The following is a 10,733-nucleotide window of genomic DNA, read 5'->3' on the forward strand; positions in this document are numbered from 1 at the left end:
TGTAATAGGCCAGGCTCCGGCTTGACTTTTGTCAAAATTGTAATGGGTCCAAATCGAAGCCTGAGCCCAAGACAGTGTAAAGTTGGGCCCAAAGCCTGGCCCTTGAACAGGTCTAATTGAGAATGCGGGTGGATATTACTGTTCATCATCTTCTCAACACCATCAAATTTGGATTTTAATGGGACAAGCATGGTCTTCGGGTCTTCTCTTGTATCCCCTTTCGTGGTGCCTATTCTCAACACCATCAACTTTCCCCCCTCTTCTCGTTGACCAAGAAATTCATGTTCTTCTTTTATATTTGTGTGGGGACTAAGGAAAACTTATTTTTTTGTCTCTCAGGTGGATAAATAATTTTCCCACCTGTGGGAAAATTACCAACACTTGGATGGGACAAAAACATCCTTTGTAATAATGGATTTTTATGGCTAAAATGCATTTACCCGGCTAAGTGTTTCCCAAGGAAGTAGCTTACCCAACAGTGCCTAAACACAAACCATATTAATATGTTTATATATCCACACACAAACATAGCAGACCTTTCTTTTCCTGTTTAAAGGAATGGAATCGAACCCCTAAAAAGACAATCTCCTCCTCTGAAAAAAAACAGCCACAGATATATAGTAAGTGACGAATTATTACAAGGAAAAACAAGAACCAGAGAGAGAGAGAGAGAGAAATAGAAATAGAACTCATATTGACAAATGCATAGATCTGCTAAGTAGTTCGGAAATGCAACCCACCACTGAAAATTGGTTTTCCACACTTCTCATTCGGAGCCCAAGTCCAAGCAGATTAGCCCAAATTGTAAAGAATAGCCAAGAAGGCTACAACATGCATTGAACATCCATCATTCGACTATTAACAAACAATAAACACTAGAGTCCCTTGGGATAAACAGAAGCAGGGAATTGGACCATAAACTTTAGGAAGACCATTGAATTGGGGAAGGGGATGTATGGAGGTGGATGGATGCACAGGATAAGAAGATTCTTTTTTTCTCCTCTCTTTTGTACCTCTCACAGGTGTGCCATGGTCGTCCGACTCTTTGGTTGTAATAGTAATGGTAATGAAAAAGGTAAAAGGTGGGTAAAACTATACCAAAATCCAAGAAGAGAGTAACAGTTTAATCTTAGGATTGGCCATGTCCCAAGAGAAGGGATGAAATGGTTTTCTTGTTTGTGTTTTAACCATTTTTGTGTGCATACAGTATAATGTCATGAAATAGTAAAATGCATTTATGGAATTTCTTATTTGTTTCAATTTCCAGAATTTTGTTTCTGGAGCTTTTCTTCTCGGATTTGAAGATTTGGCAATGGTATGGTATGAATTTTAACATGTTAGTCTGTGGTTGCAAAGCACCCAGCCTTTGGTGGGTTGTACTCTAATTTTTATGGGAGTCTAACAAATTGACCATTATGTAATTAGAAGGTATGCTATGGTTGGTGCTTTTTTGTAATCTTTATTCATAGATTCTGTATTATCAATCTATGGCTGCAATTTATAGGGCATTTCATTCCTATTTCCTAGACATTAACACAAAATCACAATGGTTGGATGTTCATGAATATCCGGTTGACTAAACTTCTAATTTTTGCTATTTTAAAAGAAAATAATTAATTGGATGATTAGCTTATTTGATGGTTGCTGTTTCTGACATGATCCATCCTAGTTATTTCAGTTGTTCATGGAGGAAAGGCATTGCCATTCCATTTCCTTAATAACCACTTAAACAGAGAGCTAATGATGTATATTTTAAAGTGATGTTTAATGCATTTTCAGTTTTTTTTTTTTTTTTTGAGAAAATTTAACCAAGATTTATTGAGAATAAAAGGGGGGTGGGGGGGAACAAGAGGACATATACAAAACAGGGGGGGAACCCCTGCAAGTTACAAAGGAGGAAGCTTGTCGCTATACAGATGCTCCAAATACACACCAAATTTAGCTAGGCCATCTGCAGTATGATTGTATTCCCTAGGAATCCAAACTAAGTTAACATTCAATCCATCCAAAGCATCCCAAGCTTCAGTCAGATAGTGATAAAGTCTCCAAGGGCTCCCTTTTTGTCTCTTAACCATTTTATTGTATATTCTGAATCACCTGCAATGATCAAATTCTGAATACCCAAATTCTTAATTATCCTGATTCCGGTGAGAGCAGCCATCACTTCAGCTTTTGTGGAGTCAGCCCAACCAATTAGGCCACTAAAAGTCCAGCAGATATTGCCCCTTTCGTCCCTTACTGTACAGCTACACTCTGTGTTTTTTTTTTTTTTGGTCCAATAGGTTCCTAATCAAATAGAAGTGGCTTTACTCGATAAAAAACCAGCAATGTTCATTGGGGATACAATGGAGGAAGATGGAATGAGAGATGATGATCGTGAAGCATTTGAATCCGAATGAGAATCGGAAGAGTATGTGAGGTTGACTAAGCCTTCTAATAAGTCCATATACAATGGGGTTGGCCTCCTACATTTATCAAAAAAAGGGATGGTCTCCCAAAGAAGGTAGGTGATATAAGTTGGTTTGGTAATGCAGAATGGATCCAGAAGCAATCTATTGATATTGGTCAAGAGCAAGAGGTTGATGTGAACGATAACTTGGAACGTGAGCTCTCTTTCTACACCCAAGCAAAGGAAGGAACTAGGCAGGCCTTCGAGATATTGCAATTAATGAGGCTCCCTTTTCTCAGGCTTCCTGACTATTATACAGAGATGGTGAAGACAGATTTCTTACATGGAGAAGGAAAAGATCAAGCTCTTGGAGGAGAAGTAAAAGATTGAGGCTGAAGAAAAAAGAAAAAGCCAGAGAAATAAAAAACAATACAGAACAACGCATAGTGAGTGTGGTCAGCCATAGTAATTGGGAACTTGGCATAAGGACATGTGAAAGTCTAGGAACTTAAATTGCCAATTTGGATGTTTTCCTCATCGGATTGTTGTTAGCAAGGTAATTATGTATCCTAAGTGAAAGTTAAGGTTGGGATGTGGCATTTTATTGGAAAACATGAGAAAATGAATTGAAGTAGAGAACGTGATAAAATGGCAATCTTCTCTAAAAATTTCAAAGAAAAGAAAAAGCATTTATTTTTCTAAGACCTAATACAACCAAATGAAATAGAGAAGGCAAGGCATTTTATCAGAGAGAGAGAAAAGGACAAGAAAGCTTACCATAATTAATGGACAAATTGAAGAAGCAATTCCCCTGTTATAAACAAATAACCAACCCTTCTCTGCATTCTCCTGCTGTTAACAAATTAACCATCATGAACACATCTCCATCCCGAATTTCAAACACATGGACCCAGTTGGCCCAAAACTAGCAATTACCAAAGAAGCTTGTTTTTTTCAGTACTGATGAAAAATTAAAACAAAAATAATAAGATTTTCATCTATCAAGAAAAAATAAAGGAAAGAGAAAAGGAAAACCTTGTTGGAACTAAAGTATGGCAAGTGCTTGTTCCTCCTATCTATGTAGGCCCTATGCCAAACTTTGTATTGGTATTGACTCCACTTTTTAACATAGCAGGCCACACTGTTTTTTTTTTCCCACTCCAAATCTTTTTGGGTAAAACAATACAAAACCATAAATGGTATTTTTAACATTGCATCCAACAAATGCTGGAAACAAATCCCAATCATAACCCAAAATGACACACAACTAGCAATTCATGACTACTATACATTGCCCTACTACTCTTAATTCAGAAAATAGTTGCCGAAATCTAATTAGAAAACGTAGCCAAGCCAAACTACATAGCGATAACAAAATTTGAACAATATTATATATTATGATAAGTTCAGCTCTCTTTAACTCAGTAAGTAGGCAAGTCTTCGGCAGATACAACTCACCATTTAGATATAAGGTGAACAGGGTGCACCATGAATATGAGATCCGCCAGTATGAAAACAACTGATTTTTCTCAGGCAACAATGCAAAAGAACTGCCACAGAAATCATGAAAGAGAATGTTGAAAATAGTGTCTAAATTGAACCAACGTATGTCGGGGTTGAATCAGACAAATAGAATGAGAGAAACCCCATACCTCAAAAGTCTGTATTCTATGGGCTTTCTCTCAATAATTCCTCCAAATTTAGAAATAGCTTCTTTAATAGATTCAAATGGTACTGCAGTATCAACAAGGGAGCTAAACACTTGGGCTGGACACCTAGGGAGCTAAACACTGTAGCTGATGGCCTAGCAAAGGCTGGTGTTCACAGGGATTACCTGTTTAATGATAGCTCTTTTCCTTCTTAACTGTTAGAGTTTTTAAGTCTTTTTATTGTACATCTTCTCATGTACTTCTTCCTTCTTTTGAATAAAGTAACACTTTTCTCAAAAAATGAATAAGGTAACGGAGTAACTTCTGAGGGACCTGGTAGCATTCGTTTAACCTTTACCCTTTAAACTTCCTAGGTTTTATATCGGAAGAAATCCATCCTGGTCCAGTTTCAGGCCATCAGAAGCATCTTTTACAATTAAAATTTTAGGATCTTTCATAACAACATTCTTTTGGTCAGTTGCTACATTTTCCATTAGAAGTTTTAGTTTCTACTTCAGAATCAAGAAGATAATTTTCTTGGCTAGATGATGCAGAAGGTATAGAGGATTAAGGACAATAATTTTTCTCAGCATTTTCTGTTTCTTCCATTCCAAGCAAGTTCTGAGTCTCAAGTGGATGCATGGAATTTAAACAGAAATTGTAGGACACTGTGTTAGCATATTATAAGCAACAAAACCATAGTAGTTTCTTTTTTCCTACTCATTTCCATTCTCTCCAAATAAGGAAAAGTTAATTAAATACTTCTAGTTAATTTCTTTAAGGATTTCAGAATCAGAAATTGAACACCTAATTAAAATGGGACAGCAAATATATAGTCTGGCATTGAACTGAAATGATAAAAGGAAAATGGATCTGCATTGACATTTATTCTAGTTCTTCAGTTAGTTACTCGAATCATCCCTGTTATAGTCTCTTTCAGTAAGGAAAATGAACAAATTAACTAGGTTCATTTCACTCTGCGATGGATAGTGGGATCGTCGAACAATTTAGGAGAGATCTCTTATAAGCTCTTCCTATGGGAATGAATTTCAATTACATTTCTACCCCTGAAATCATCCATGTTCCAATGACAGCCTTAATGGTTTTATTGATTAGAATGAAGAGACTGTCAGCATGAAGTATAAAAACATTAAGGATGGAAATATTCCAAACAAACTACAGCAGGTAAGGCCTGGCAAAAAGGTGAAAAAGAACGAAAATAACAGTAAGAAATGGATTCCTTTCAAATCATGCTTGAAAGAGAATGGAGGCAAATAATATAAGTACTAAGCTGCTAATTATTGGCTTACTGATCTTCAAACAGAAAGAAGACTATAAGGATTGAGATTATCACATACTTGTAAGAGTAAACTGGCACATTTATCACCAAGTGAAATGCATGCTTTGGAAGCAATTTAAACAATACATTTTATTTGTTTCCATTTAGTTGGGTTTATGGCCATGTTGAGTTGAATACTTGATTTATTTCCATTTGCTAGTTTTTATTCAGTTAATGCCTGAACAATTCCAATCTCTGTGGTCTAGTCTTTCTTTTTTGGTATTACATAGTTCACATTACAAGGGATTCAGGGATGGGGACAGAGCAGGGTGCTCCTGAGACCTACTGGCCATACCACAGAGAGCCTACAGTGGTCTAGTCATGAATGCACATTTTTATAACTAAATCAGGTTGAATTTTAATTGCATTAACGTCTTTGAGTATTTTCAAACTACAAGAATATGCAGGTGGTGTCAAAAGTGCCATTTCATGTGCTTTGTCCCCCATGTTAGTATAAGTTTGGCGTTTTATAGTGGTTAGCACAACCTTAGAAATCATTTTATAGTGAGCAGAAACTCTAGATTAGAAAGCGGTACGGAGAAGGAAAGGAAATTGCAAAGAGAAGGGAAGGGTTTTGTGAGAGAATGGGGAGAAACTTGAGAGGTTTTCGCCATTGCAAATGAATTTGTGTTGGAAACAAATTAGACCTAAAGATTACGTTGAATGAAGTAAACAGAAGTATGGATGGAAAATGAGGACTAAATTAGGAAACTGGATATTAGAAACTTTCTAAATCCAACGTATAACTGAAATTAGGAAACTGAATTTGAATAAGAATACAAGTAGCATGAAGCTTGTCTATTTAAGCACTAGATCTTCATAAGGAAATAAATGTTCTAACTGTCTCAGCGAAAGAAAGAAACTTCAGCTACTGATTGAGTGTATCTAATTCTATGGTGAAAGCGCGCAGAAACTCTAGATTAGAAAGCGGTACGGAGAAGGAAAGGAAATTACAAAGAGGAGGGAAGGGTTTTGTGAGAGAACGGGGAGAAACTTGAGAGGTTTTTAATTCCATTGCAAATGAATTTGTATTGGAAGCAAACTAGGCCTAAAGGTTATGTTGAGTGAAGTGAACGGAAGGATGAATGGAAAATCAGGACCAACATAGGAAAGTGAATACTAGAAACTTTCTAAATCAAAAGTCTAAGTGAAATTAGGAAACCGAGATTGAATATAAATAAACTGTGTTCTAACTATCTGAGCAAGAAACACTACTTGACCTACTGATTCATTCTCAGCGTCTCTAATTGTATAATGAAGTATCAAGAAAACAAGGCCAGGGATTCGACGATGGCGCTAATGGCTGATTCTTGGACTGTACCCAAGGAATGACTTTCCCTTTCAGTTGGATCTTACTCCTATCAAATTTCACAAGCAAAAGAAGTCACCTTCTCCGATTTCTTTGCCGGCGAGGGGAGCAACAACAACAGCAAAAGAGAAGAAATCATGTTCCCCGTCGGCCATGCTGCCCCAGCTGAAAGGATGAATTCATGCCCCAACCGCCCTGAATTGAAGCTGCACGAAGACCCCTAAGAAAGTGAGGATAAGCGACGTAGAACCTTTATCGACTTATGCTGAAGAAGCTATTTGTTCAAGCTCACGTACTCCCATGGAAGAAAAGCAGGTGGAGGAGGTGAATAACGGGGCGGGCACGCGGGTACAAATAAAGGATTTGGATACAGGTTCGGATCACGAGTTGACGTTGAGGATGTGGACCGGCAGCAGGTGTTACGTTTTGAATGACAACTGGAGAGAGAGCTTCGTGAGGGGAAGGAAGCTGAACTGCTTCTTCTTCACCGTTCGTGGAAGAGTTCTCAATCTTTCTGGCGATGGAAATTCATCTCTTTAATTAATTAAAGCTGTTTACGTTAATAGAATTTGATTTTTTTTTCTCTCGTTCATGATCATTTTTGTAATTTTGCCCTCTTTTAACAGAGTTGGACTTGAGTGGAAGTATCAATTTTTTTTTGTCATTTCTAAGCCTATCAAATATATATTTTTTTTTCTTTTAGGGCCTGATTGATCAGACTTAAAAAAATATCTTATTAGTTTAGACGTCTTACGTTTAGGGCTGACGGCCGGGTCGATTCTGGGTTAGGTCAAGATTCAATCAGCTATGAACTCATTATTAATCGAGACAAAATCATAGACTTAAAATCCTTTTTAAATTTTGATAGCATAATTTTAATAAAAATAAAAGAAAAATACTAAATATTTATATATTAATAAATTAAACATCTTATTTAATGTTATCTTATTCATTATTTATTAATTTTAGATTTTTATAAAAAATTAAAATATTATATATTTAATAAAATAATCAATTTTGGGTCTGAATCGGTTTGATACAAATAAGAATTATAACCAATCCAATTATTAATTGAGATAAAATCATGAAATGAGAACTGTTATAATCACTTCGGTAAATTTGAATGAACCAGGTAGATCCGACCCATTAATGAGAAATTATGAAAACATGTAGAAAATGTCTTAGAATATCTTTGTCACGTACTAATATATGATTACATAATTGGTTCGGGTAACGAGGAAATAAGTCAGAACAAGTAAATCCATTCCCGAAAACAAAGGAGTTTTCGGAGTTTTTGTCCGAAAAACAAAGGAGTTTTTGTCTGAATTCAGCATCAAAATAAGTAAGAGAAGAAAATAATATACGGAGTAATAAAAGAAGATAAACAAGGCATTTGACGAACTCTTTATTAACTGGTTCATTTATCGAACTACTTAGCCATTTTTTAACAATGGTGCAGGAAATGCAAATAATTCAATTATATTTTCACATAATTCTTTCCATTTTAACCTACGCAAGAACGTCTGGGTGGTGTAGTTGGTTATCACGCTAGTCTCACACACTAGAGGTCCCCGGTTCAAACCCGGGCTCAGACATTTCTATTTGCGGGTTTGAAAATATTGCAATCTGTCCTTGCTGGTAATTAGATTCGGCTTGGCAAGTCTTTTCATCATCGATTGGACCAAATCCAGTGCAATTGATACCCCTAACTTCAATGGTGTAAGAATTGGGAATTTTTGAGATGGGTGGAACCAAGGAGAGAGAAGAAGAGAGTGGGGAGATGGCAGAATCAGAGGTGATCGGGGAGGAAGACTTTTTCCCAAAAATCATTCCAAAAGATAATAAAGAGTATTTTAGGAAATTTTGAAAAATATATCAATTATGTGAAGTGATATATGATGGTAGGGGAGATTTTAGACAATTGTCATAAAACTTAAAAGATACTAATGAATATAGAATTAATTTATAAGAATAATTTAAGAAATTTACCCATAATTTAATTATGGATTCCTATATAAAGTTAGCCTATTAACGGTGAGATTGTTTTTTTTTACATCGTCATTTTGAAATCTCTGTACTTTATACCCCACCTACATGCTACATGGGACCAGCCAGTGAAGGTGTTTCTAGGGCGCGGGGCTTAGTCAAGTCAAGGCGCGCTAGCCTTTAGAAGCAACTAGCAGATTCTGAAGAAATGAGCTTCAGGCTGTGTAGTCTGATGCAGCGCAATTTCTCAAAACAAAACACTCATGCCCAACACAAATAAACACCTTATGTTGTTTGGTAAGGGAATTTTTCTTAGGCCAAGTTTGTTTGAGGAGAAAACTTGAACCAATGTAAAGTTTACATTCCGGTTTGAGTTTGCATCTGTTTGTTTCAGGTGTTGGTTTACATCGTAAACCAGCGTAAAACTCCACCATGCCCAAGTTTTACATCGTAAACCAGCGTAAAACTCCATCATGCCCAAGTTTTACATCGATAATCGGTGGAAATTTATCATCGATAAAATCGATGTAAAATTCCATAGTCTTCCCCATCGGTGTAAAGCTCCCTCCTCAGACCTCTAATCGTTGCAACGTTCAAACAATCACCAGTATTGTTCTCTATTGGCAATGGTGCAATTTCAGTCTTTCATCATTTTTTCCAATCTGGAGGAGCAGATATGAGGAATGAATGCATCAGTCTCATATCTGCACCATTTTGTTCCCATTTGATGAAGAAATCCGAGGAAGAGAGGCATCGTTCTCATATTTGCCCCTATTTTTTTCTCCTTTTCACGGATCTGAGGAACGGATGCATCGTTCTCAGATCTGCCCGCATTTTTTCTTCTTTTTTCCTCGGATCCGCCCCCATCGTTCTCATCAATTTTTTTATTTCTCGCCATTTTTCTACTCTGATAACGTTTTCGGCCACGTACCAATGTTTTAAAATTTTTTGGCAAAGTACCTCGTTATTCGACCCGGTGGTGGCGTACCTTAGTGACGAGCTACTTGATGGCGAACTGCCTGGTGGCGAACTCCCTGGTGGCGAACTGCCTTGGTGGCGAACTGCCTGGTGGCGAACTCCCTGGTGGCAAACTGCCTAGGGGCGAACTGCCTTGGTGGCGAACTGCCTGGGGGCGAACTGCCTTGGTGGCGAACTCCCTGGGGGCGAACTGCCTGGTGGCGAACTCCCTGGTGGTGAACTGCCTGGTGGCGAACTCCCTGGTGGTGAACTGCCTGGGGGCGAACTGCCTTGGTGGCAAACTGCCTGGGGGCGAACTACCTTGGAGGCTAACTCCCTGGTGGCGAACTGCCTGGGGGCGAACTACCTAGGGGCGAACTGCTTGGGGGCGAACTGCCTTGGAGGCGAACTGCCTGGTGGCGAACTGCCTTGGAGGCGAACTGCCTGGTGGCGAACTGCCTGGGGGCGAACTGCCTTGGTGGCGAACTGCCTGGGGGCGAACTCCCTACTAGGCGGTCGATGCCTTGGAGAATGTTGGAGCTCCCTGGTGCGGCGCAATCCGACTACCCTCAGCATGAGGTGGTCTTCTTTCCTTTGTAGGCTGCGGGAGATGAGGGACCTGCGAGAACTTCATCTTTTCCTCCTCTTTGTAGGTGGCGGGAGCTGAGAGACCTGTGAAAACTCCATCTTTTCCTCCTCTTTGTAGGTGGCGGGAGCTGACAGACCTGTGAGAACTCCATCTTTTCCTCCTCTTTGTAGGTGGCGGGAGCTAAGGGACCGTCGAGAACTCCATCTTTTCCTCCTCCTTGTAGGTGGCGGGAGTTGAGGGACCTCCGAGAACTCCATCTCTTCCTCCTCCTTGTAGGTGGGGGGAGCTGAGGGACTTCCGAGAACTACATCTTTTCCTCCCCTTCGTAAGCGGCGGGAGCTGAAGGACCTACGAGAACTAAATCAGAGGTCCCGGGGGTACTTTCCCGGTGGGGGCTCTCCAATGCTTAAGTTAGCACTCTTATTGTAGAGAGCTTTGAAGATAATATGAGAGAGCTAGAGAGCAGGGTTACTTCCCTTTCTTTTCCATCATCTTCCCCTTTGGGGGGTGAGGTC

The 10,733-nt window shown here is 38.8% G+C and overlaps 1 long non-coding RNA gene, 1 other non-coding gene and 1 pseudogene across 3 annotated transcripts; 2 read left to right on the forward strand and 1 right to left on the reverse strand.

Annotated features, from left to right (window-relative positions):
• Positions 1-402: 402 nt before the first annotated feature.
• LOC148861986 (uncharacterized) lies at positions 403-7,207 on the reverse strand. Of its 2 annotated transcripts, XR_016112536.1 has the most exons (5): positions 6,983-7,207; positions 6,766-6,892; positions 3,848-3,939; positions 3,167-3,241; positions 403-593 (listed from the first exon to the last, which is right to left on the reverse strand). It is a non-coding gene; the product is annotated as an uncharacterized LOC148861986 (long non-coding RNA). The 2 variants fall into 2 exon arrangements; XR_016112534.1 differs by lacking the exon at positions 6,983-7,207 and having other exon boundaries at positions 6,766-6,974.
• LOC148861987 (putative rRNA-processing protein EBP2 homolog pseudogene) lies at positions 2,328-2,855 on the forward strand (annotated as a pseudogene).
• Positions 7,208-8,207: 1,000 nt separating the features above from the next.
• On the forward strand, positions 8,208-8,281 carry TRNAV-CAC (transfer RNA valine (anticodon CAC)). The gene has a single exon. It is a non-coding gene; the product is annotated as a tRNA-Val (tRNA).
• Positions 8,282-10,733: the final 2,452 nt, after the last annotated feature.

The sequence above is a fragment of the Nelumbo lutea genome, chromosome 4 (genome assembly GCF_056320005.1).
Source record: "Nelumbo lutea isolate HS-2025 chromosome 4, American lotus-T2T, whole genome shotgun sequence".
NCBI classification, from domain to species: Eukaryota; Viridiplantae; Streptophyta; class Magnoliopsida; order Proteales; family Nelumbonaceae; genus Nelumbo; species Nelumbo lutea.